The sequence below is a fragment of the Anas platyrhynchos genome, chromosome 1 (genome assembly GCF_047663525.1).
Source record: "Anas platyrhynchos isolate ZD024472 breed Pekin duck chromosome 1, IASCAAS_PekinDuck_T2T, whole genome shotgun sequence".
In the NCBI taxonomy this organism is placed as follows: Eukaryota; Metazoa; Chordata; class Aves; order Anseriformes; family Anatidae; genus Anas; species Anas platyrhynchos.
The window spans coordinates 8890007-8914780 of record NC_092587.1 but is presented as its reverse complement, the minus strand read 5'-3'; the positions used below and the strand labels follow the sequence as shown (position 1 = coordinate 8914780).

The 24774-nt window shown below is 34.1% G+C and overlaps 1 long non-coding RNA gene across 2 annotated transcripts; it reads right to left on the bottom strand.

The window, feature by feature from the left end:
- Positions 1-4794: 4794 nt before the first annotated feature.
- LOC119714435 (uncharacterized) lies at positions 4795-20162 on the bottom strand. 2 transcript variants are annotated; one of them, XR_011806627.1, is made up of 4 exons: positions 20096-20162; positions 8031-8118; positions 7157-7256; positions 4795-4899 (listed from the first exon to the last, which is right to left on the bottom strand). It is a non-coding gene; the product is annotated as an uncharacterized lncRNA (long non-coding RNA). The 2 variants fall into 2 exon arrangements; XR_011806626.1 differs by lacking the exon at positions 4795-4899 and having other exon boundaries at positions 6178-7256.
- Positions 20163-24774: the final 4612 nt, after the last annotated feature.

Below are 24774 nucleotides of genomic sequence, written 5' to 3'. Positions count from 1 at the left end.
CATGACTTTTTTTTTTTTTTCAAACAAATTATATGTAATAACTTTGGCATATATATTTATATTTAAGAACCACTAGTCTGAAAATCCTTAAAGCTACTACCACCTCAAAATATTCCTGTGAATGCTATGCCTTAAAAATTAGGTTTCAATATATATATATTTATATATATATATATATATATATATATACATATTTTTTTTTTACTTAGTTCAACATTTTTCTCCAATATTGACTTTGGCAACTTTTTTACAAATCTATTATTTCCTTCTTTTTCACAATATTTCCATAGTTAACTAAAATATAAACAGCCAGATTCTGTTTCTCTTTACTGTGTTGCGAATAACCAAAATTCAGATGAAATTGGGAGATATTTACCAATGCAATTGAATGAGACTACATCTCAAGAAATGTAAAATAATTGTAATCTTCAGCAGACCGTTATAATGCTACGTCCATCTGTTTAGAATATTCTACACTTTATGGTCTAAAGCAAGATGCTTATATCCGTGAAAGGAAAAGAGCTTGTCAGGCATTAAGAGGTCAGGAGTCTACTGAGGAAGAAAAGCAGGATGTCACCATCTTGAAGACCATAGCATATTTGAAATGTGCTTTGCCAAATAAAAGGATGGTTTTCTAAATCATGGCCAACAGAAGAGTTTATTGTCTAAGAAATCCACTGAAGCCTTCCTTGATGCAAGCTAAACATATATAGAGGGAGGAGTGGGATAATCTTAAGGTTTTTTTCCAAGTGATTTATTTGCTTTAAAAGCAGCTACTGAAAAGCCATGACAAAAGGTATCTTTGAGAAAATTAGTAGGTATAGTCCTATAGTGATATGCATCTTTCATCTCACTCCATATACAAAGGTATTTTTTTTTCCTGTAGTACTAATTCTGTGTTTCTTATATGTTGTATATCAAAATTAATACTGTTAATAAATACTTACTACTGCAAATTTTATTTTTATTTTTTAATGAGCAGAAGAGCTTAGCAACACATTTACCATCAATCACTTAGTTTCTGCATGCAGTACTTTACAGACTGAATGACTTGAGAATCAGCACACCAGACAGTGAGTTCTGCACTTTATTTAGACACTTGTAAGATGCCTGAAAGTATCCTCATTCACTTCAGTTAACTGAGAGTCAAAGTGTCCAAAAGAGAAGAAATTTGATCATTCTCAGTTGTTTATAAGCCTCCTGGAATTTGATCTTTTCAGAGACACAAGGAGTGTATGACCCAGATATGTTTTCTGGTTCATATACCTTGAGCAGCTTAGTTTCATATGAAGAATCTTTGTAACTCCAGATGATGTGAGAACCAGAGAGACCACAAGTTCACTGTTATGTCCCCGACCATGCTGGCAGAGCTGACAGTTTCAAGCAAATCCTAGAGCTCATCATTAAGCTTGTAATCTAAGTAAGCTTTACCAGGAGCCATCAAGAAACAGTGAACAAGACCTCATTTCATTGACTGCGAAGGGTGTTTTCTGGCTTTTTATATTCTCTTTGCACTTTCCAAACTGTGTCAAGGCAGTAGATATTAGCTATAAATCTTGGTAGACTTCTGCCAGTTCACATTCTAAAGCATGCATAGCATCTGAGTTAGCCAGTCTCAGAGTAGGCTTTATTTCATAATGGCTCTAGCCACAGTATAAGCTGGCAATGCTCAGCTGGCATCCTGAACACTAGGGTGTTTTGCCAAACAACACAAATTAGAAGAACCCCAGGCAGCTTTATTGCTTCCTGGTGTTGACTTTTGGGCAGAGAAATGAGGAATTGTGAACCTGACAGCTCCACTGAACAAGGAAGAAAAGACAAACTGGAATATCTTTATTAAAGTTCAACAATGAAATAAATAAATGCTGGTTGTGTAAATCCAAATGGACGTTTCAGCACTTAGGCAGGTGTCTACATCATGATTTGTAGATGTTAGGTAGAAGTTCTACTTTATCCCTGCTTAAAAACAGAGCTTACAATTTGCCAACACAAGGAGGAAAAAAAAAAAAAAAAAAAAAAAACAGTCTGTCTAAATATGTGCTGCTGGTTGAATTTCAAACTGTAAAGCCCAAGGATTTACAACTACCCATTTCAAGCTCACCAGTCCAAATGTTTATTACCATTAATTCAAATCCTTTGCTATGGATATTACCTTGATTGGAAATTAAAGTCTTTATTACTGAAGAAAGAGTACAATAATGGAAAATTAAACTAATGCTCCCATTGGGGCAGTATCTTCTGACTACTAATTCAGATCTATTTTGGCTCCAGAAACCAATGTTTGGCCAATACCATCTGTAAAGTGTCAGCCACACATTCAAAATAGTAAAGGAAGAAGAAAATTGGGTATGAAAATTGGCATGTTTAGGTCAGAGTCTTGGGAACACTTGATTTTGGGTTGAAGCAACACCAACATGACTGGTTTTTAAGCACAAAGCACACCTAACCAACAGACAGCTGTGAATGATTTGCTTTACCCTTAACCATAAAATTCAACATGGTGTGCCAAGAATCTGAATTATGAGGCAAAGGGAAAAAAGGGAATAGGCTTCCAGTAACGAAGTGTCATCCACAGGAGAGAGGAAAAATAATGGAAAAACTACACGTATGGTTATCTCCAGTCATGGATAATTTTCAGTAACATAGGATAACAATTATTAGGGCAGGAATTCAATCCAAAACCATGTGTTTGGTCTTCTTTCACCCTTCCAAACTGTAACCTATTTTATGGTGGAAGGCATACTGCTGAAACACAATAAGTCATTTTATTTCTGAACTTCCATTACTTTGTATTTCCCATAAACTATCTTTGCTAATTGGTGTATTAATACCTTTCACTTGCTGACATTATTAGCTCAGTTACACAGGTGCTATTTACTTCTGCAAAACTTTCTGAAACTGTAATGAATGAAATAGACAATATTCTATGTGAAGAGGAATGAGGAGGTGGTAGAAGTAGAAATGAAAAAATTTGAGGCTATAAGTTTAGAAACTTCCTGGGCTTACCTGAAGCATTAAACAAACCAAGAATCATTTTCTGACCAATTGATTTTATTTTCTCTAAGCAGATTTCATATTATTAGTTGGGGAACAAAGCAGAAGAGAACAAAGCTGGGAAAGAACAGAAGAAATCTAGCAGGAAAGAAATAAAAGTGATCTGAATTATGTCTGTGTGGGGTATGGGAGATCAGTAGATACTACCCCACGGAACTGTTCAAATGGTTACTTGCCAGGAAGGACTGAATAGTAACTCAGTAACAACTGAATTTACGTCTGTGTTGTTTGCTCTGGGGTAAAATCTGGAGATTCCAAGAGACAATCCTGCTTTTAAAAAACTTATAAGCTAAGATTTAAGGTTATTTAGATAGAGGATGAAGATGTAGATGAGCTACAGAGATTTGGAAACTGTGAAGAATTCTTATATAGTCACTAAAAGATTTAGGAAAATAAATAAATAGAAAAATCTGTTTTTCAATGAGAAGCTGAGGGAAAAAAGAAAAAAAAAAAGAGGTACCACATCCCCACATCCATTGCACAGACTGAGCTCCTGTGCACTACAATAAAATAACACTAGGTCAGACAGAGAGGAAATTTCTAGAAGCAACATGCATGGAGGTCCCATTTCTTTAGCGTTACTCTAGTCCTTCAGCTATAAAAGTACTGTCCTGAGATATTATATAAAACAAACAAACAATAAGAAAAAACACTTGTTTTTTTACTTTACTTAACAAAAAATAATAATAATAATAATTAAAATCATAGAATCAAGGAATATGCTGAGCTGGAAGTGACCCACAAAGACCATTGAGTCCAACCCCTGGCTCTGCACAGGACCACCCAAAAATCAGACCATATGTCTGAGAGATGTCCAAATGCTTGTCCAAAAGCTCCTTGAACTCCAGCAGGCTCAATACTGTGACCACTGCCCTGGGGAGCCTGTTCCAGTGCCTGACCACCTTTTAGTGAAGGACATTCAACCTGAACCCTCCCCTAGTTTACCCTCTCACTTATTTATATTGTCATTTTTCCTAACTAACAGGACATATTAATGTGGATTCTGCACTTCCAACAGTCTTTGCTATCACCTCCAGTTCAATTCTATAAATTTACTTATTCTCAAGACCTAACTTGCCTCATTGGCTGTGAAACTAAAAACTGAATAAAAAAAGCACTGTTTACTACAGAAACATCAAGTGAAGTATTTCAAAATCAGCATTTGTTCTTCCTCTTTTTTTTTTTTTTAAATAAAATGTCATCAGAATTGAGGTTTCTGAAGAAAGATTTCTCCTGTTCAAACTATTTTCAACCAGCTCTGCCAAATAATAACAAACAGTACTAATGGTACTAATTTGCAATTAGTATAAAATCTGTAAATAAAAAAAGAAACTAAACTTTATAGCTGAATGAGCTTATGCCACTGTAACTTTGTGAAGATGCAGTTTAGGCCTAGAATTCAAAGGTTATTTCTGTGCAGTAAGACAGGGCACTGTAATTTTTATTTTATTATTATCATTTTTAATATAGAAACTTAAGCAAATCATGTATTCAATTTCAAAATGATTAATCTTTTTCCCTTCCTGATGCATGTAGGTCTACAGAATAATGAATTACAATGTAATTATTTTACAATTTGTTTTAAGAGTATATCCATGGTCTAAACATGCTTGGATTTGAAAAATAGTAAGTCCTAAACTGATTTTTTGAGGCTAGTTCACCAATATTCTAATTCTTTCCATTTTTCTGTAGCTCCAAAGTAGTGTCACTGTAACTGAAAACCACTAATAATAATCATACCTTTATGCAGCATCTTTTGTCTGGAATGATTCCAAAAGACTGCTTTTATTATAGTAGTGCAAAGGTCATTCATTTCCAAATGACAGTTTCTTTATATTTTCCTTCCTGTGATGCAAAGACATAGAAATGAAAGATTCAGTCAGCTAACAGGCTAAGTTATATTGCTTTAGACTTTCCCTTTATGATTTCAGGTGACTTCACACCGCCATGCCTCTGCCCCTGCGCAACAATGAAAGGATGTAAGATCAGGATGGTAACGCTTAGCCCCTAGAGCCACATTTGATTAAAAATGCAGAGACTAGTGTGCCACTGGCCTGCTACGGTCTTAGCATATAGTTTATTATCCAGTTTTAAAGAAATATGTTGTTCATATAAGTGGCATTATTAGAAACATAAATTATTGTATAAACATAGATCTCTATTTGCAACTGCTGTAGCTTTCATTAGGACTGGTTAAAAAATTACTCTAGTTGTCTTAGGAATTGTATATATTAATGTGCTTGTCTCCTGTCTGTCATCTAGAATTCTTTGGCTTTACGGGGGAAATTAAGTACTTTATGAAAAGACAAGTGGAAAAAAAGAAATGCGGTCTATGAAGGAAACTGTTCAGTTCATGTTTGGCATTCTAGCACAGTTTTGAAAATTAGAGGAAGCTTAAACTGAAAAATTTAAAATTTGAAACATTTTAAACAGAAAACCTGCAAAAATCTCTCAGTACATTCTCTTGTGTTCCTTTACAAATTTACAGCTTTATTAATTTTAGCTAGTGCTTAAAAATGTTTTACATTTTGTTAAAACTGTCTAACAGAAAAACAAAGGTTATCCTGCATTAGGGAAATCTGTTATCATTCTAATATTTTGTGCTGCAACTGTATAGTTTTTAGGTTTATTGATTGGTTCGTTTGTTGTTTGTTTGTTTGTTTGTTTGCCTGTTTGCCTTTTAAAGCAATGCAGTATGAATGAGTTTAAGGCTAAGATTAAGTTCTCAATTGAATCAATCAGAATTGAACAGCCAGAATTTTTGATCCTTTAAAATGAATCTTGGATACTTATTATTCAAGTATTTACCTTTTTGTTTGAATCTCTAGGCTTGGATATTGAAAGAGGGAGCAAAAACATATTTTAAACACACTGGTACTGTATATCAAAAAGACAGTATCATCTTACTGCACCAACTTCAAAATTTATCAATAGTAATACCAGAATTAAAAAGGATCTTCTAGGAAAACTAGTTTTTATAGGAAAAACTAACTTTCTCTATAAATGGCATTTGTAACTTCAATCATTCAGAGTTCAAGTAAACCAGTAGCTACTGCATATGTATAATACATTGCTTTAGGGTGGGTCATGCAGGATCATAATAAAATTCAAATAGCATGCATATAAAGTTTAGTTTGTAGCCTTTATTGCTGTTGTTGTTGGAAAAAAACAGTTTAACCCCTAATCAACTACAGGTTTACAGGAGTATGACCACAGCAATAATAGAGCAAGATGTCATTGACTTGACCTTATTCCAGTTACTTTCTTACATGGCTTTCAAAAAACAGGTTTGTTTTTTTTTTTTGAGAGAGAGATGTCTAGGTGATTTCTAAAGCCAGGTTTACTTACAGTAGTGCATTTCAACATCATAGGTTAAATTTTCAAAGCATTTTAGACAAGTCTCTGGTACATCTCTTAATGGGAAGAGATTGACTAACCTTTCCTTTTCTACCATTCCTTCAAATTGCAAACATAAACAATGCCAAAACAGAGATTCATAAAAACTAAAACATAACTAAAGAAGATGCAGACAGTAACATAATCACAGGAAAAGTAGGAGCCTCACAAGAAAACATGACTTTTTTTCCTGTAATGCCGTGACCATGCAAGAGGCTGGTGAATAGAAAATGTGGCTCTGTTGCTACTGTTCTAGTAAGAATCTTTTTATAATATAGCAAGAGCATTATAAACAGGGTTGCTTTCTGAAGGGCAAGGAGGCAGAGCCTCGAATGTGCAAACTGAATTTTCCATATAGCTACAGAATCTGTATGAGAACGTGGAATAACCAGACAGGTGTTAAAGCTTGCTGACATTGTGTGTTTGCATGGGCATCCCTTATCGCAACAGAAGATCCACATCCTTAATAGATCATGAATTCTCTTTCTGTTATGGTCTTGTAAGTCAGAACTTCAATTTTCATACAGATATTTTGTATTCATATTACAGAAATCTAAATAAATAAATAAATAAATCCTACAAATACATTAAATTCCTCTTATGGCTGACAAACAAAGATGTTCTTTTAACATCAAACTAAGGCTTTTTCTCTGCTTTTGGAGTGTTAAAGGGAAGAACTGAAATAATAACAAAATCATGCACTGACTGTGTGTTTTCTGTAGGACTTTACAGAAAAAGCTTCTTATAACCACTGCTCCAGCAGAGACCTTCCCTTCTTTTCTTCCCATTGCCTTATCTGTGAAAAGCTGGAAGAGATATCCAAAGGGTGGTAAGTTAGACTAAATGAAACACAGTCATACCTATTTCATATATATTTATCTCATGTAAGGATATAAATGGAGATACTCCACAGAATCACAGAATGGTTTAGGTTGGAAGGGACCTTTGCAGGTCATCTGGTCCAACGCACCTGCTCAAGAAGGGATACCCAGAGCAGGCTGCCCAGGACAATGTGCCAATGTCTTTTAAGCATTTCCAAGGAGGCAGACATCACAGCCTTTCTCTATAAATTGCTTGGTCATGTGCACAATAAAGAAATGTTTTCTGATGTTCAGACAGAACCTCCTGTTTTTTGTTTGTTTGTTTTTCTGTTTATTTATTTGCCTATTATGTTTCAGCTATTACAATACACAGTTCCTGAGATCTGTCCATAAAATTTTGCTACCTTGCAAAATCATCTCAAGGAACAGTCCAACCACTTCCTAATAGAGACAGTCACATTCAACTACCTGAGAATGCTCCTGCATATTATTTAAATTATTAGTATAACAGCTATAACAGACCAAAAAAAAAACAATCTTTTAGAAGACACAACAGTGAAGAGTAAGTTGACTAGACTGTATTTTTCTTTGTTAAGCAGCATGCTTTTCCAAGCAAAAGCCTTGTTTTTCAGTTACTTACAGAAATTTATAGGCATAGTTCTGTCAGTGAAATTGCAGCAAAGTTGTTCCAAATCTACACCAATATAGGTTATAGCAGGACTCTATCCCAACTTTTTAAACATTTGACACAGTACTTACTTTTACGAGGACCTAGGAAAAGAAATAAAGTAAACTGCATCATCTCCTTCATCTCCATAGACAGATAAGATTAAGTCCATATGGATTTCTGCAGTTAGAATGTAGAGGAACAGACTATAACTTTCATGGTTGTGTCTCTAATCTCAAATAGATAAATAAATAAATAAATAAATAAATAAATAAAAAATCGTTCTATGTTTGTTTCAAAAGTTTCATAGGATTCATGAGCAAGAATGGAGCTTGTGTGCTGGGTGTTCTCCATGACACTGCTGTACAAAATCATGATCATATACGGAAAAAGAAAGAGAAAGCATCTATAGTTAAGGGATCTACACAGGATGCAAAAACTCAGATTCTACTTTTTCTCTTGACATGGAACACAGACGGGAAACCCGGTCTCCTCAATTTCAGATGCATACAAAAATCAGCAGACTGTTACGCACAGTCTGGATACCTTCCCAACATCAGAAAGTAGTTCTAAAGTGCTAAAATAGGTTGCAAAACCACCAAATTCAGTAGCAGTATTTATGTAAGTGCAGTTGTTTGAACTCTTACCTTTCAAGACACTGTCTTTGGTTAACACTTGTAAGCTATTTTTCTCAGTTTGATAATTTGAAAGAAGTTTTTCCACTCCATATAAAATATTCAGATATTCACTACAGCAGAGAACAGGACTGTGAGATAATTTGTCTGCTGTACAGTTTTTAGGGTACTTACCCTGGAGATGTGATATGATTTAGAGACTATCAAAGCAGCTTATACAAAATTAGGTAATTTCAAAAGAAAAAAAAAAGTCAACTATCTTGAATATACAACACAATGATTGAGAATATTCTCATACTTAGATGTGAAATTCCTTAATCAGAGCAGGACCATGAAACTATGTTCTTCCATAATCATAGGAAAACAATATTATGAATGTGCCCTTTTGTAACATGGGAGACAATGTTATTTCTTGAATGCTGTGTAAGTCCATCAACTATTTCGCTTTTGTTAAATACACTTACATATTCTTTTTCTTTTCTTTCAAATTAGGAAAAAAAAAATCTTTGGCCAAGTATGGAATCTGGGGGAGGGGTTGTTTGTTTTGATGATAATTATGAAAAATTCATCCTACTTCATACAAAAAGGAATCCCTTTCAGATTTTATGGACGTCCTGGAAAAATAATTAATCACACAGCTCTGTTGTAAACAAATATTTGACAATGGCAAGGGAGTAGCCTTCAAAATATTAACAGCAGAAGTATGCCAGTTTTGTAGCAGCTGACTTTTTATGCAAGAGTGATTACAGCTGGAAACACACTAAAAAATTAGTGAGACAGAGCTTCGCAACCTTAGCAGAAATTGCAAAACTGTACTCAGTAACAGAAGTTGATACTGCAGTATTACTTTGAGTCTACAGAACCACACACATTTCTTGTTGTAACACAATTTTCATTGTTTGGTACCTTTTAATGTTTTCATCAACATGAAAAATCTCTTTTAAAAGGTTTTGTTGCAAGATATGTGTTGTACAAAGCTTTTGTTCTCCTCCACAAGTGGAATACTCTTACTGATATGAAGTGATCAATGCATTCAGGTTCTTGATGTTTAATGCTCATATATACTTCCTGGTATATAAGCCATATCAAACAGAAAGAGGAAAAAAACAAAGGAAAATGAGAGAGAGAAAAAAAAAATAAAATAAAAGTGAGATGGGAATATGAGCCAACAAAAACACTTTTTACTTTGATGCTATAAAGAAGAGGGGTGAAACTCATGCAGACCTCCCAGGAGTCTGAGTCATCCAATACTCCTCAGCATTTGAGCTAATAAGCATTTGTACAGTGAATAAAAGAGGGAAAAAAAATGTTATTAATTAAATTAAGAGCATTAGATCTTTCTTCTTGGTAGATTTCAGAATACATTTTTCTTGTCAAAGTCCAACTCCGAGGCAACTTAGCAGTCTTGTCCATGGAGACCAAATTCAAGCGGCTGTACCAAGCTTCTTTGCAGAACACTGAGGACAACAGCTCCCACACAACCTACAGGAAAGGGAGAGAGATGCTAACAAAGCCAGCTGAGGTAGGGTTCAGAAACTTCTTTTGCTGACAAGTAAAACTGTATACGGGACTGGAGGGAATTTATCACCCACTGGTATCACATTAACTAAATAGCTTTTTTAAATAAATAAATAAATAAATAAATAAATAAATAAATCGTTTTTAACAAGAACTTCTGTTTTATAAACAGTGTTACCTATTATAAATCAAAAATCATTAATTCCTGATTACTTTACACCCGGGTTCATAGTACACCTTGATATTTCTAATATTTCTAGTGCTATTGGAACAGATAGGGAGTATGTAGGATGCGAAGTTTGGAAACAAAACCTGTCCAGAGGTGATTGTGGAGGCTAATGCAAATAATATGCTTATGAGTATATTGTAAGCAGTGCACCAGGGCCCCAGATCAGTGAAATCATAAAATATTCCAATATTCCTCAGTATAACGTTTGCAGGAACAAAGATATTGAACTAAAAACACAAAGCTGGGGGAAGATAAAGATTTCTAATTATTTTCACTCTAGTGCCTGTAAGGTTCTTTCTACAGTTAATAGTACAGTGAGCATTCAGTCCTCAGAGAACTCAATGTTAAGAACAAAAAAGTTTCCCCTTGTGTTTAATACTAATATCAGAATGAATGCTCACAAGAAATACTCTGCTGATAACTTCTGGTCCATTGCTGGTCTCAAATTTAACGTAATTCTGTTTAGATCAATGATTTTTTCTTGCATAATAGTGCCATCTCTATTTGAAGTTAGTCCTACAAACTATATTCCACCTTTAATTTCCATGAAGAATTTCAGTGGCTTCATCCCACATATCTTTTGACACATTTATGATTTTATCAAACTTATTTTACTTTTGAGCAATTTCAACCATCTCCTCCAAGGACAGAAAGCAGAAGCCTTATTTGCCTGGCTTTGCATTCCCCAATGTGTACCTTTAACATTCCTTAGTAACAGCTTAATTTGCTGACAAGAGTAATTTATATTCAAGACCATCTCAAACAAGCTACTTCACTGAACATTAATGCAGGATATGACACTAGAACCACACATAAGTATCTCTTAGAAAGATGGTTTCTTTAAAAAAAAAAAGTAACAAAAACACATTTCATGTTAAAATTCTTTCTGTTCACATCATTGAAATTAATTCCCAGACAGTAGAACTCTTTAGACAGTGATGCTTTTGTCTGTAATGGTATCACAACACACACTTTTTCAATTTGGGTGGTAGACATGCTACTGGGGGTTTGGAAACAGCTCCACTGCCTAATATTAGTGCTTGTTTTCTATGCAACACAGCATGACAGATCTGGCATACATTCTGTGCTTCTGACTTGATGCAGATTTTCTGTATTTTCTTGAAACGTCCAAACTGAAAAGAGCAGCAAATTCAAGTGTTTTTCATTGTGATCATAAACCAGTCACACATGTGATTTGATCTAAGTGCCACGAAGCTGCACTTGGTTTAGCTGTTGTCCATTTGGGAAGAGAAGAGCTGAAGCACTTTAAACTGAATTTCAAAGCTATGTAGTGAAATTCTATATGAAAATATGTTTTAAAAGAGTTTGTCTTCCATTTAAGCAATTTAATATAATTTCTTCATTTACTGCTTCAAACTAAATCAATTTAATTAAGAGTTAAATCTTATGAAAAATATCCACATAGGGGACTTGTACCAATTTGAAAGATTTTTATTTTATTTTATTTTTTTTTAACTGAGCTAGAAAAGTAGGGCTCATTTAAATGTTAACACCAAAATCAGCCCCAGTGAAAGTGAGGATATGAGTGTACATTCTGAAATTAGTTGACTTTCTTTGGCTTTGCAAATCATTCAGCAGCCAAACATAAGCAATTTGGCTTTAAAGCTTCCTTACCTGGAGGACCATCTTGTTAGTGAGCCAGCCTTCATAACTAGGATGAAGTTCAAGCAGTAACATAAATTTTCAGTCTTCTTTACACCATCTCCAATCATCACTCCAGTCAATAATCTTGTCCACTTAAAGAAACCTTTTAGGGCCAAAGCTCACTGAGCCATTTAATTGAAATTTTGGAAGCACAGGAGTAAAAGTAGAAAATTGTATCTGTAATGGATCTTTGAAGTAAGAACAACTAAGACTACACAGACAGCTTTTCTCTCATTTTAGTAACTTGAAGAAAAAAAGCAAAACAGACCTACATTCAGTAATTGAGCATGTATCAGCAGATTAAGTTTGGACATAAGGAAAACCAAAATAAAACTACAAAGTTTTAATTTCTGTTTTCTTTACATAATTAGATGTTGGCTAAGAAGAAGATACGGTATACTTCAAGATGGAAAGATATTATGGTCCCAGCAGTACTTAGGAGTCTTGAAATATTCCAGACAGAGAGCAGTAGCTTGAGTAAAGGGCATCTGCAAAAGCACACTTAGTTAGGCATGACTAATCATAGACTCAGAATGGTTTGGTTTGGAAGGGACCTTAAAGATCACCTAGTTCCAATTCCCCTGCCATAGGCAGGGATGACGCCCACTAAATTGGATTGCCAAGGGCCTTGACTAACCCGACCTTGAACACCTCGAGGGATAGGGGATCCACACCTTCTCTAGACAACCTGTTCCAGTGCCTCACCACCCTCTGAGTGAAGAATTTCCTCCTAACGTAGAATCTAAAACTCCCTACTTTCAGTTTAAAATAATTCTCCCTTGTCCTACCACTATCTGCTCATACAAAAATTCTCCATCTTTTTTTTTTTTCCCTAAGATCCCCTTAAGTACTGGAAAGGGGCTTATAGTACTGATGAAGGTATCTAACTCACAGCAGCCTTCCACTAGTCTTCCTCCAGAATCATTGAGTGGTTATGGTGCAGTTGCCACACCAAGGAAAATATGACATTTATAAAAAAAAAAAATGCCTTGAGTGGCAGCTATAGTCCCAATTCCATTCCCAATCCAAGGTTTGTAGAGCTGAATCTGCAAGATGTTTTCTCACCCAGAAAACTAAAACAAAGATTCAAATCTTGTACCCTTAAGTCTCAATATCTACACCTCACTTCAGGCAAGACTAGACCTGGCAAACCAAATAGAAAACACTCCACAATTGTCTGTAAAATTTGATATGTTTAGAATAATTTAATGCTTATAGGCTTAGGAGCCTATTGAACTCTTTAGCTCATCAGCTAATTTAGTCTTCTACAACAAGATGCTAAGCAGGATAGTAGTCTGAGAAGCAGACACAGAAATTTATTAACAGAGGAGTTACAAGAGAAAAGAAGGATTAAACTATTAGGTTTTTAACGTGAAAAATGTTCACAGAATCTGCCACTGTTTTTCCAATCTAACTAAATAGTCCAGTGGGGAGAGCATGTCAAGCAAACAGTTTATGTCAAAGACCAGTTCCCTGATTAAAACAGCAATGATAAATCACAGACTATTCTCCAGTGCAAAGTTCTAGCCATACAAAATGAAAGAAAAGGATATGAAATGGTAGGCCTTTGAGAATCTATATAGTGAAAGGGGGTTTTGAAGTCTACAGAGAACTGCTCTTGTGAAAATATTTAAATTTCTGTCTCTTTCTCTCTCTTCTTCTAATAACCTCCAAAGTACTTTTCATAGTTTCGACTCAGAACCCAGAAATGAAAATAATTCTAGAAGAAAGTGACTGTGTAATTGTTATTAAAACTATATTAACAATGACAAGTGTATATTTCAATAATTACACATATTATATTTAACTGAACAATAGTACAACTAGTATTGTCAAAGTAAGCAATAAAAAAAAAATAAATTGCAGAAATATTGACTTAATCTGATCCTTCAGTTTAGTACTTTTTCATGTGTATATGTGTCAAAGTGTTTAGTATAACCTGTATTTATTTGAATTGTAGTCATATATATTTATGTGCGGATTTCCTGTCACATTTTATTTTTTTTTTTCCGTAGAGTGCATCTCATTTATTGCACAGAATAAGCATTGTTCAATTAATGGTTCATTCTTAATCTTGTCTCCCTGGGCCTCATTAAAACATATAATTCAAACAATGCACTGAATTTTACATCGAAGGAATATCTTTGTAGACATTCTTCACTGTTGGAATTCAGGGATTACAAACAGGAATGCTTTTTATTAAAAAAAAAAAAAAAAAAAAAAAAAAAAAGTTTCCAAGGATCCAAGGAACAACAACAACCCGCTTTGGTATTTTATCCTACAAAGAATATAGTAAATGTACTGTGATGAGCAGGTCAACCAATAGACGTTGTCCTTTCCCCTTGGAGCCAAGACAGAAAAGGCAACTACAGAACCAGAATGACTCCAGGTTGCTTCATAGATAGTCAGAACAGATCCTACGGTTCAAAGTGGTACCAAGAGCAATGATCATGGATATAACTGATAACACTATATATGACTAATTGTAAAAGACTCTGGAGATCTCTAGGGGGTGTTGAAGAAGTACAACATTAAAGCATTTCCCAGAGATTCATTCCATGTCATGAGCAAAAGCAGTCAGGGGTCAAAAGATGTCACAACCTTCTTGTACAGCAAAAGAAGGATGTGCTCTTGTTAGAGCTTCCTGGAATCAATCTTTCGTTAATAGAATGGCTAAAGTAGTCAGGAGGGATGAACATAAGAGAAAAGTAAAAAACTGAAAAAATATATATATATAATTTGTACTAAAACATATATATGACCAAGTTACGGATGAACACAGAGGAAAAAATATTTAATTTTCTATGTGTTAGTGTGAGAAATCTAAGTAGTAAACAAATGCAACTGGAATTACTCATCTCTGAGAAGAGTTTGACCTACTTAGGAATTACAGAATTTAGGTTGTAATATTTCAGTAATTCCTAAATGAAATTGTACTGCAAGACTCAATTTAGTGGAATCTTTCCATTGATGATTATAACCTATTTAGAAGTCAGTGGGGAAAAAAAAGAAGGGGGAATGGTAGAATATGTCAAAAATAACTTTAACTGTTTCTACATTACCAGCATTGTGTAACAAATAAATGTTTGTAATCAGTAGTACCTGTGGCAACATATAAAGCACTATATGTGGATCTCCAGATTCACAATAGATAACAGGATTATCAACTTTTTAAAAAACAATATATTGTGCATGGGTGGAAAAAGATGTACTACCGTCAGGGATTTCAATTCTTACTGACACGTTGAAAGTCATAAGCAGGGAGCACTTCAGTACTTTCAGGATTTATAAAATTATAAAACATAACCTAAAACTAAAATGTTATAACTACTATAGAGGAATTGCAAGCTTCTTATCTCCATATATAAAGAAGCATTGGTCTCAGAGCAAAAATTAACAACTGATACAAGAAATAATGAACAATTGATAAATTACAAGAAATATCTAATCAATTATGTCAGAGAGTGCAAAGCAAAGTCCCAACCTCCAACATATTTACAGTTCTCTTAGATTTCATAGGCTAGATTTATGAGGTTGATAACAATGAGTAAAATCCATTGGGAGAAAGTAATTAACTGCAATTGATATTGGGAATTCCTTAAGTGCCCAAAATTTCTGCTGATGAAGAAGGATATGCTAGATAAAACAGACATAGAAGGTATCTGAAAACATCAATTAACTAATAATTATAATAGAAAAGAGAAGGAGCTTGTAGTCATAAATGCAAAAGATAAGGGAAGAAAAAATAGATATTTGTGACTGGTAGCTTTAGAGAGCTGCGTTTTTGTTTGTTTTTTTGTTTTTTAACTAGTATACATTTTTACAGTACACAGGTGGTTGGATAATAAGTTCCATATTTTCAGTGTAAATACACTAAGGCTTACTACTATTTAGCTTTTTTAATCAATTAATTGAGGAAAGACAATATAAATACATTACTGTAATATTTGTCAATTATGTAAAGATCTGGAGAACCAGTAGTAGGAAAAAGACTATGTCAAGAATGCATAATGAACTCTATTCCTTGGTAAACCTATTGTGGGAAAATGATGTGTGTTTCTATGTTGCCAAATGACAAGAACATAATTATAAACAAGGAATGTAAGTCATTCTTTAGGATTGGGAATTCTAAAGAATGAAAGAGATATTGAGTGACTTAGAGGTCAGCATGCATAATTACTTGAACATGAGTTTTCATTGTGGAATACCATAGTCCTTGAAAGTTTCAGCAAGAAAATGCTAAGTATGAGTGAAGAGATTATATTACAAATGTACTGACACTGAAGACATCACTGCTAGATTATTGTGTCTAATTATGCGTTCAAAGAAGACGATGAGAAATTATAAACATTCAGAGAAGTCCATGGAAATGATTAAAGGACTGGAGTAAATGTCTTAAAATTAATAAATAAATAAATAAATAAAAAGCAGAATAATACTTTAGTTTCCAAATTGAAGGTTAAGAAGTGACATGATCAGTGATTAAATGTTCTTTCCTGATGAAACAGAGAACTTCTCAACCTGGAAACATTAAGGACAATAATCCCTTATTATTTTTCCCCAAACAATGCCAATAATGTTGTGGGATGATTCTGATTCCCAATTATATGTAATTTAAAGCCTCAAAATCCTTCCCTGAAGGTAATTTCTGACCCCCATATGATTTTAATTCCCAGTCTCAGAATGAGAAATAGCTGGATTATAGCTCTGCCATAATTATCTGTTGAAAACTTCATCTGAGACCTGACAATGAAAATTTAAAGTAGTTAAAATCAGACAGTCTTCTAAACACCTAAGGATATGGCCTCACCATGCACAATCCTGACCTGCAGTGTTACTTTCTGAGCTAGTTATAAATTTTCTGTGCTTTCAATCACGTGGTCTCACAGTTTCTTGAAAGTCAGTGTGTGCCCTAATCTACATTTCAAAACTCAGCTTCTGTGAATAAACAGCCTTTATCCAGAGTCACAAATAAAACAGTGTCTTGTGATAAGAACACAAAACAAATCTCCTGATTTCTGATCACTGTTCAAGTCATCACAAGAACTCCCTGCTAATGATGTTTAGTGATTAGCAGCTACTTTATTGTATCTACGTTGTAGTATTTACATGGACTACAGACTGAATTCCTATTCAGAATTCCACCGTCTTCAATCTGCAATTTATTTAGAACAAAAAAAAAAAAAAAAAATTCAAATAAAAGCAACACTTCAAAACTGTGGGCTATCCGGTTTCTGGGTAATCTCAGACATTAAACTTCAGTTTACAAGGGAACCTCAGTGTAAAAAATAAATAAATAAATATATAAATAAATCCTATAAAATGTAGAGGAGAGATAGGGAATGTCTGAGCAAGGTTTTGAGGCTTCTAGTCCTAAACTTAGAGACTTAAACCTCCAGCTTTAATCCTAGGCACTGGCACTGTGCATATGGAAAAGTTTCCATGTGCTACAGTTTATGTTCTAATCTAAACAGTACAATATAAACTGGTGCATGTGTTATTTCATGGATGACACAGTTTTCAAGTTATGACAGTTCAGTAGTGTCCCAGACTCTTGGTTCCCACACATTCCACCCCTTTTTAATTTTCCATAACTGTCATCAAAAGCAGCTTCAGAGAGCTGGAGGACACTGAGAGAAAAGAGAGAAAAAGATATGTAATACATTCAAATAATACATTGTGATGGATCTGTGTTATGACATTACCTGTTGCTATGATGATAGGTCAGGTTTGCAGCCAGGCAGTTTAGAGCAGTTAGTTTAAGAAAACAAAATTATTCCCAGTAGATTTCTCAAGGCCATTACAAGCAATACAGAAAATCTCTTTCCTCGTCCTCTTCTCTTGCTCTCACTCTCTGCCTTCTGCCACAATGAATCATTATGATATACTTTTTTTTTTTTTTTTTTTTTACTTTTTTTTTTTAATTAATTTTCTCCAAATTGAGAAAGAGTACTTTCTTCAAAAACAGTTTACTTACCTGTTCTGGTGAACATTAAATTGATGTCAAGGTTCCCTTGTCTTTGGACTATTTGGTGCTTTGCTTGCTGTTTTTAAATTACTTTGACCCTAGTCAGGTAACTTTGTACTTTCATTACCAGTCACATTTGGTGAGTAAATAAGCACACACTTGCCGCCTCTTCTCTAACTGAAATAAATTAAAACTTATGTTTCAAGCCTGGACTTTCAATTTTTCCCTTGTCACATATGCAGTACTGTCATTAGTCCTTTTGCATACAACACAATTGAAGAGTTTCACTTAGTATGACATATACACATGTGATTTTGTTTTCCTTCCAGAGGTGCAGTTCTCAGTGCAGATGGGAGCAGAAAGAAAAGTACACCACAGCAGAATGGAAACAACATGCTAAAACATTATTTTAAATATGTGCTCTTTGAACAAAGGCTTTCCAGAGCTCATTTGTTGTTGGAGTCACCAAGAAAAAGTACTTGAAAGTAACAGATGCTTTAAAGAAATGGGGAAATAAATTTACAACTGATTTAAAATACAAAAATCAGGTTCTGCTCTAAGCTGAATCTGTTGGAGTTATACTAATTGCAAACCAGGAAAGACTCAAGACCTACAAACTTTCATTGCTAAGAACCTAGGTACATACCAAGAGACACAATGAGATTTGTTCAGTACATGCTGCATACATACATACAGTACATACATACAGTACATACTAGTTTATAGATTTAACCTAACACACCTTCCATCAATGAAATTAAATCCACCTGTATTTAGAAAATGTTAGTGTGGTTATTCAGACAGGTATTGGGGGAAAAATGCACCATAAAAGTACATGGAGAATATGATACATTTGAGGTTAGAACTGTTGTGCACAACATGCATAGTATGTGTGTTCTCTTCCTGGGTCAGTAGAAAAATGAATAAATCTTTCAGTCCTAAAGGCTAATCTATAGCTGCACTGCATGTCACCATGAACTCTAGGCTTGTTAAAATATTACTGATGACTTCTGAAGTCTAGAAAAATTTGATTCCTTTAAACTGTCATCCACAGGTAGATTTATTTTCTAAATTTCAGCTTTGTAACTTAAATTTAACTGAGATTTGCTGTTCTAGACATCAACGTGCAAGGCTTAACTGTGCTATCTTTCTAGTGTTTTCAGAGATTAAAAGGATTAAATGGTAAATTAAGAAAGATAACTTCTCTTTCTACCCTGTATTATACACTTTTAAAAATTACTTTTCTTATTGCCACAAAAATCTTTCTGAAACACAGCATCCTCTTTCAAAGAACATAAACAACTCAGAGCAAGTTAATGATCCCTGGCTTTAATCATGCATATCCCCTCCTGTACAATGAAACCAATAGGATAATTTATGCAAGTACAAGTCCTCCATGCTAACAGAAGTTATCAGTTTTGTGACTACTCTCCTTTCTAATAATATTGAGATGAATACTGCTGCTTCTGAATTCCAAAGTTTTGCTTTACTTCTGTAAATGAATTAGTTTTGCTACCATTGGTAGAAAAAAGATTAATTACCCTTGTTAATGTCTGCACTACAAAGGAGTCTATACTTCTAATGAGATATATCAAGGAAGGATTTAATTTGCCTCTTTTGTAGGAATGACTGTGTATGGATCATTCACTATTATGCCTACATGCAGGGAAGAATACAATCTTCTTCATTCATTCACAGTAGCAAACAACAGCATCCAGAACACCTATGTATGACAATTTTTAGATTTTGGAAATTGTCCAAATAAAGTAGTCTGATTCCTCACCTGAATCCTATTCAATTTATTGAGCAAAATGTATATTTTATCAAAAGTAGCACATATATTTTATGTGAATTTCATTATTTAATTATATCTGTAATATGTTTTATGTTGAAATAGAATGATATTAAAATAATTACTTAGTCTGGATACAATTGCTCACTGAGATGTTGCACTGCAGGTAAGAGGAAAAATAAATAATAATGAAAAATAAAATAAAAATAATAAAAATAAAAAATAATAAAAAAACTAGCCTTTATATATGTAGCTGTATCAAAAGTAGTTATTAAGACCAACATGTATTAACAAATCTAAAGAAACAGAAGAAGCAAAAGCATTAGTAAATACATTTCATTGAAAAATACCATATTGCTGTGTGATGGGACTCCAAATTGAAAAGTAGAATTGCTCTCACTTTCCTTGAAGAAGAAGTACAAAGACATGCCCTCAAACATCTAGACTTAACTCACTTATAATGCATTACACAGGAGTGAAGAACTAAGTAATTAGGGAGAAAACAGCTGTGCAGGATGAGCCAGATAAAACAAAAGTCCTAAAAAGGAAGTTATTGTTGAGTCTTGGCAACATGTGACTTTTCCTTTGCTCTTTGCAGTCCAACCATACTCAATGGTTTGTGGGTTGGCTAAAATCCAAGTCCCAGTCCTCCCTTAGGAACACAGAGAAATTCCTTTTCTCCTATCACTGCTAAATCTCAGCTGGGCAGCTCTTCCCTCCTGCATGCACAAATACCCTGTTAGCCCAAGGCTCTCTTGATTCTGCCCTTCATCTGCAAGTTCCCAGTTTGCTGGCTTGCACCTTCACTTGCCTTTTGTCTTCCAGTTCTGGCAACACATGCAGGACATTCCTGGAGGGCACAAGGTGTTTTTTATGCTGATCTTGGTTGATCTTGGAAGATAAGCAAATTCCTTCTCCTTTCAGGGGGCTCCCTTGACACAGAGGGCAGCACTTGAGACCAAAGGGAACTGCTCTCCCTACTCTGTACCAACAACTCTTTTAACAGAACATTTATACAATAAAATGAGAACAGACATTTTAACTAGATTTGTCTGTCATGCTGTTAAAAGTCAGATTTGCAAGGAAAAGGTCTTAATGCAGCTGCTCATTATTTTCCCCTTAAAATTCTAAGTGTGTGGTTGGTTGGTTACAAAGTTGATTTTATTTTATTTTGTTTCCCAAGACTCCTGTTGAATTCCAAATCTACAGAGATTTCAAATGTGGCCCAGTCTATACAATACAGATTATAGATCTCAAAACACTGTAAAGATAGAGTGAATACCACTCCATTCATGGGTATACGGAAAATAACCATATAGTTAGCATCTCATGTCAATCATCAATATAAACTATTAGATCAGTATTAACTCAGAAGATAACAGCATTACAAACCATGATTCAGACCCACAGAATTTAATCATCTACTACTATAGTTATTGAAAATAATCACGATTGAGCATATGAAGTTGATAAAGACAGTATGTAAAATGCTGCTTTCTCACTTTGAAACAACTGGGAGCAAACACCACAATGGGCAGTAGTGAAGTGGAGACAAGCTTTCCTCTATCATAAAACCAATTTTGTTAACAGTTAAGGGAGTTGCAAAGAGTAAATCCTATCTCTGTCATTCAAAACCTCTCTGCAATCGCTTGTCTTACATCAGAAATTGATCATCTAGGTCAGCACTCTTGTCAAATAATTTGTTATTATACTTCTGCAATACTGTAGCCACTCAAAATCTTAAAAGAAACAAACAAGAGAAAACCTACTATTTTTAACATTTCAACCACTAGCAAAAGCATGCAATCAGATTTCCCTCAGCTGGCAAAATTAAAGTTCTTGGTGCATCCAGAGTGGTAGAAAAGTCCCAACCTGGGAAAGTCACCTTCTTGATTAGGGTGTTTCTCCAGACAGGTGTGTAAAGGCAATACTTCTGATACATCTAAACTGTGCTCAGCTTTAGTGTCCATCATAGTCAGTCTACATACAAACTTCTGTGAACTCTGTGAGATCTAAACTTGAAGCCAACAAAAGTTTCAGGGACAGCATTCCCATTACTTGTGGCAGGTGTTTTTTTGTTTGTTTGTTTGTTTGTTTGTTTGTTTTCTTTTCCTGGTAGACTGATATCTGCCTTCAGGTAGGTCAGACTATAAATATAATTCATAAAATATTTAAAAGAGGAAAAAAAAAAAGAAGACTGATAGAGTGAAAGATATTTCCACAAGTGATGTGGTAACAACTTTCTTTTCAAAAGAAAGTTTTCAACTTTTGTTTTTTGTTCTGTTTTTTTTTTGCCAGACAGAACATCACCTACTGAAACTACAGAATCATAAAACTACCTTGTTTGTCATGAATTTTTGAGTTATGTTTACAGTAGTTGTCCTTTTTCCATTTCCCTCTCACACTCTTTAAATGAACTAAGCAATGCTTTCTGTTCAAAGTTGCAGAAAGGTCATGAAAGCTGAAGAGGTTACATGTGGTGGAAAGCATCACTTCATGAATTTAAAGGACGTGCGTGATGAAGAAAAATAAAAAGTTAATTATTTTCATTAATGGTACGCTGTCTCAGTTTCTTTCTGCTGTAAACTCTGGCCAGTATGAATCATGAACACTAATGAGAATAGAGCAAAATGAGGACTAGGAGATTTGGTGGGTTTTTTGGCTCCATTACTGACCATAAGGAAGTCCCAAGGTGTTACAAAAAGATAAATTTTAAATTGCTAAAATAAGTTGGGACTCCCACGGCATGCAAGAAGAAGCTGTGTTCGTGTATAATTATAGGATTACGACCTATTTTCCTACTCAGGATCTGATCAGCAAGTTTGCAAAGAAGCCTCAGCTTGCATGTAGGTCCTAAGGGAGCTTATTCTCATTCTAGATAATTCCTTTAAATTAGCATAAAAGGCCTAAAAAGCACTGCACTAAAATCAGATATTATTCCTCTTTCATTATTTAATATTGTTTCAAGGAATCTACTATTCATCCTAAAATACCATTTCAATGGCTAATGCTTGATTACATAAAAATAATCCAAAAATCCATCATATCTATTTTGCAATGATTTTATTACCTTTTTGACATTTGTAACAACCCTTTATTTCAGCTGTCTATGATCATTTTCTTTCTCAGTGGCCCCAGTCTGCTATCTTTCACAGTCTACAATATACATAATTTCTGGATAAATTACATTACCCCCACCAATCTCACGGTCTCTAAAATATGTAACTTCTGTAAGAAATTTCTCTCTCTCCTCTTTAGGACCAATGTTTTCATTACCTTCATGTACATAATAGTTTATTCTACAAGCACCTGATAACCATCTGTGTTATTATTTGGGCTATAAAATGGTCCATTTGGACAAATATATATATATATATATATTATTTTTATTATTATCACTTTGTTTTGCTGAGGGGATCTCTATGTTTGCTGGGATTATTATTATTTTTTATTATTTTTATCTAAAATTTCTCTTTCAGTTAAGTAGCACAGCATCTACGTCTTCTGGCTAGTCAATCGAATAGTTATGAATCCAAAAACAAGATCCAATAATAAAAAAAAAATCATACCATGGTGAGAAAATTGTAAAAGAACATATCTAAAAGAAATATTTTTACATATGAACTTGCAGCTGTTGGTGTTATAATACATAAAAATAGACTTCAGTAGTAACTGCAATGAATTTCAAAGAAATCAAAGAATCAGTTAAATATACTGGTATAAGTATACTGATATAATCAGAGGAGAAGTCACATAAAAGATGTGATATGAAGACAGAATGAACTGCATTGATACACGCAAAGAAAAAAAAAAAAAAGAGAGAGAGAGAGAGAAAAGAAAAAAGCTATTCCGTTCCTTTATTTTTTTTTTTTTCTTAAATTTCCATTTGTCTTCCCAAATGACAATTTTGGGAATATTCACCCTTGTATTACTAGAAAATATTACCAGCTGCCTATCATCAAAATTATAATGTCCATTATCTTCTGAACATATTCTTTTCAGCTAACATAGCAACAAGATGGATTATCTTACTTAGAATGCATGTAACAATATATGTCTTGAATGAATTCTAACTACTTTGGTAGGTAGAATTGGAAAAAAAATCTACATTTGTTAGTTATTACTACTTGGTTTTCTCAAATACTTGCTATTAATAGAAATAAGCTACTGGTGATTGAACTGATCAAAAATAAGAGGAGATGGAATGTCTTCTAAAATAAACCCTATTTTCAGTATCATTTCTTGGATAAAAATGCACTGTTTTAGCATTAGATTTTACTAATTTAGAACAATATGAAGTACTGCACAGTAATTGATCAATTGATACGCTGTTATAGCATTCAGAAGGCTATTTATTTATTTATTTATTTTTGTCTTTTACCAGCTTTTCTGTTGTACATCTGGCCAATTTTAGATGAATAATAAAAAGGAACAAAATATAAACTACAAAAATCACAAAAAGGAAATTATATAAGTCTCAAAAGGAAGGGAAAATAGTTCAAATGCAACTTTTCTCTTGTGAACCCTTACTTATTTTAGTTGTGGCTAAGGAAGACTTCACCTATATTAATAGTCCTATACCTGTTCACAAAGTTAGTATCTACATGGACATTAGTGACTACTTTGAAGTGCTGATTTGTCATTCGTAACATGGGGAATCAGAAAGAAGCAAACACAAAGCAGAATCTTTCTGCTTCTCTTTCTCCTTATAAAATATATAAAATGTTTTGCTTATCTGCCCATAAAAGGCAGGACATGCTCCAAATGCGGGGTCCTCTGGCAGAACCTATTTTACTACAGAATGTAGGTCACTGTATATACTGGGGTAGAAGATAATTGTAGGGAATTGCAGCAGGACTGAACTTTGTTGAAAGTTCCTACACATTCAGAATGTAGAACTGAAGCCAAAGCCTGTAAACTGTTGGACATTTTGTGCGGATTAACCACCGTTTTGTTTATGCCAGCTGTAATTAGACCATATTGCAAGCCATCATCACGCAAGCACACTTTATTATATCTAAACACTAGG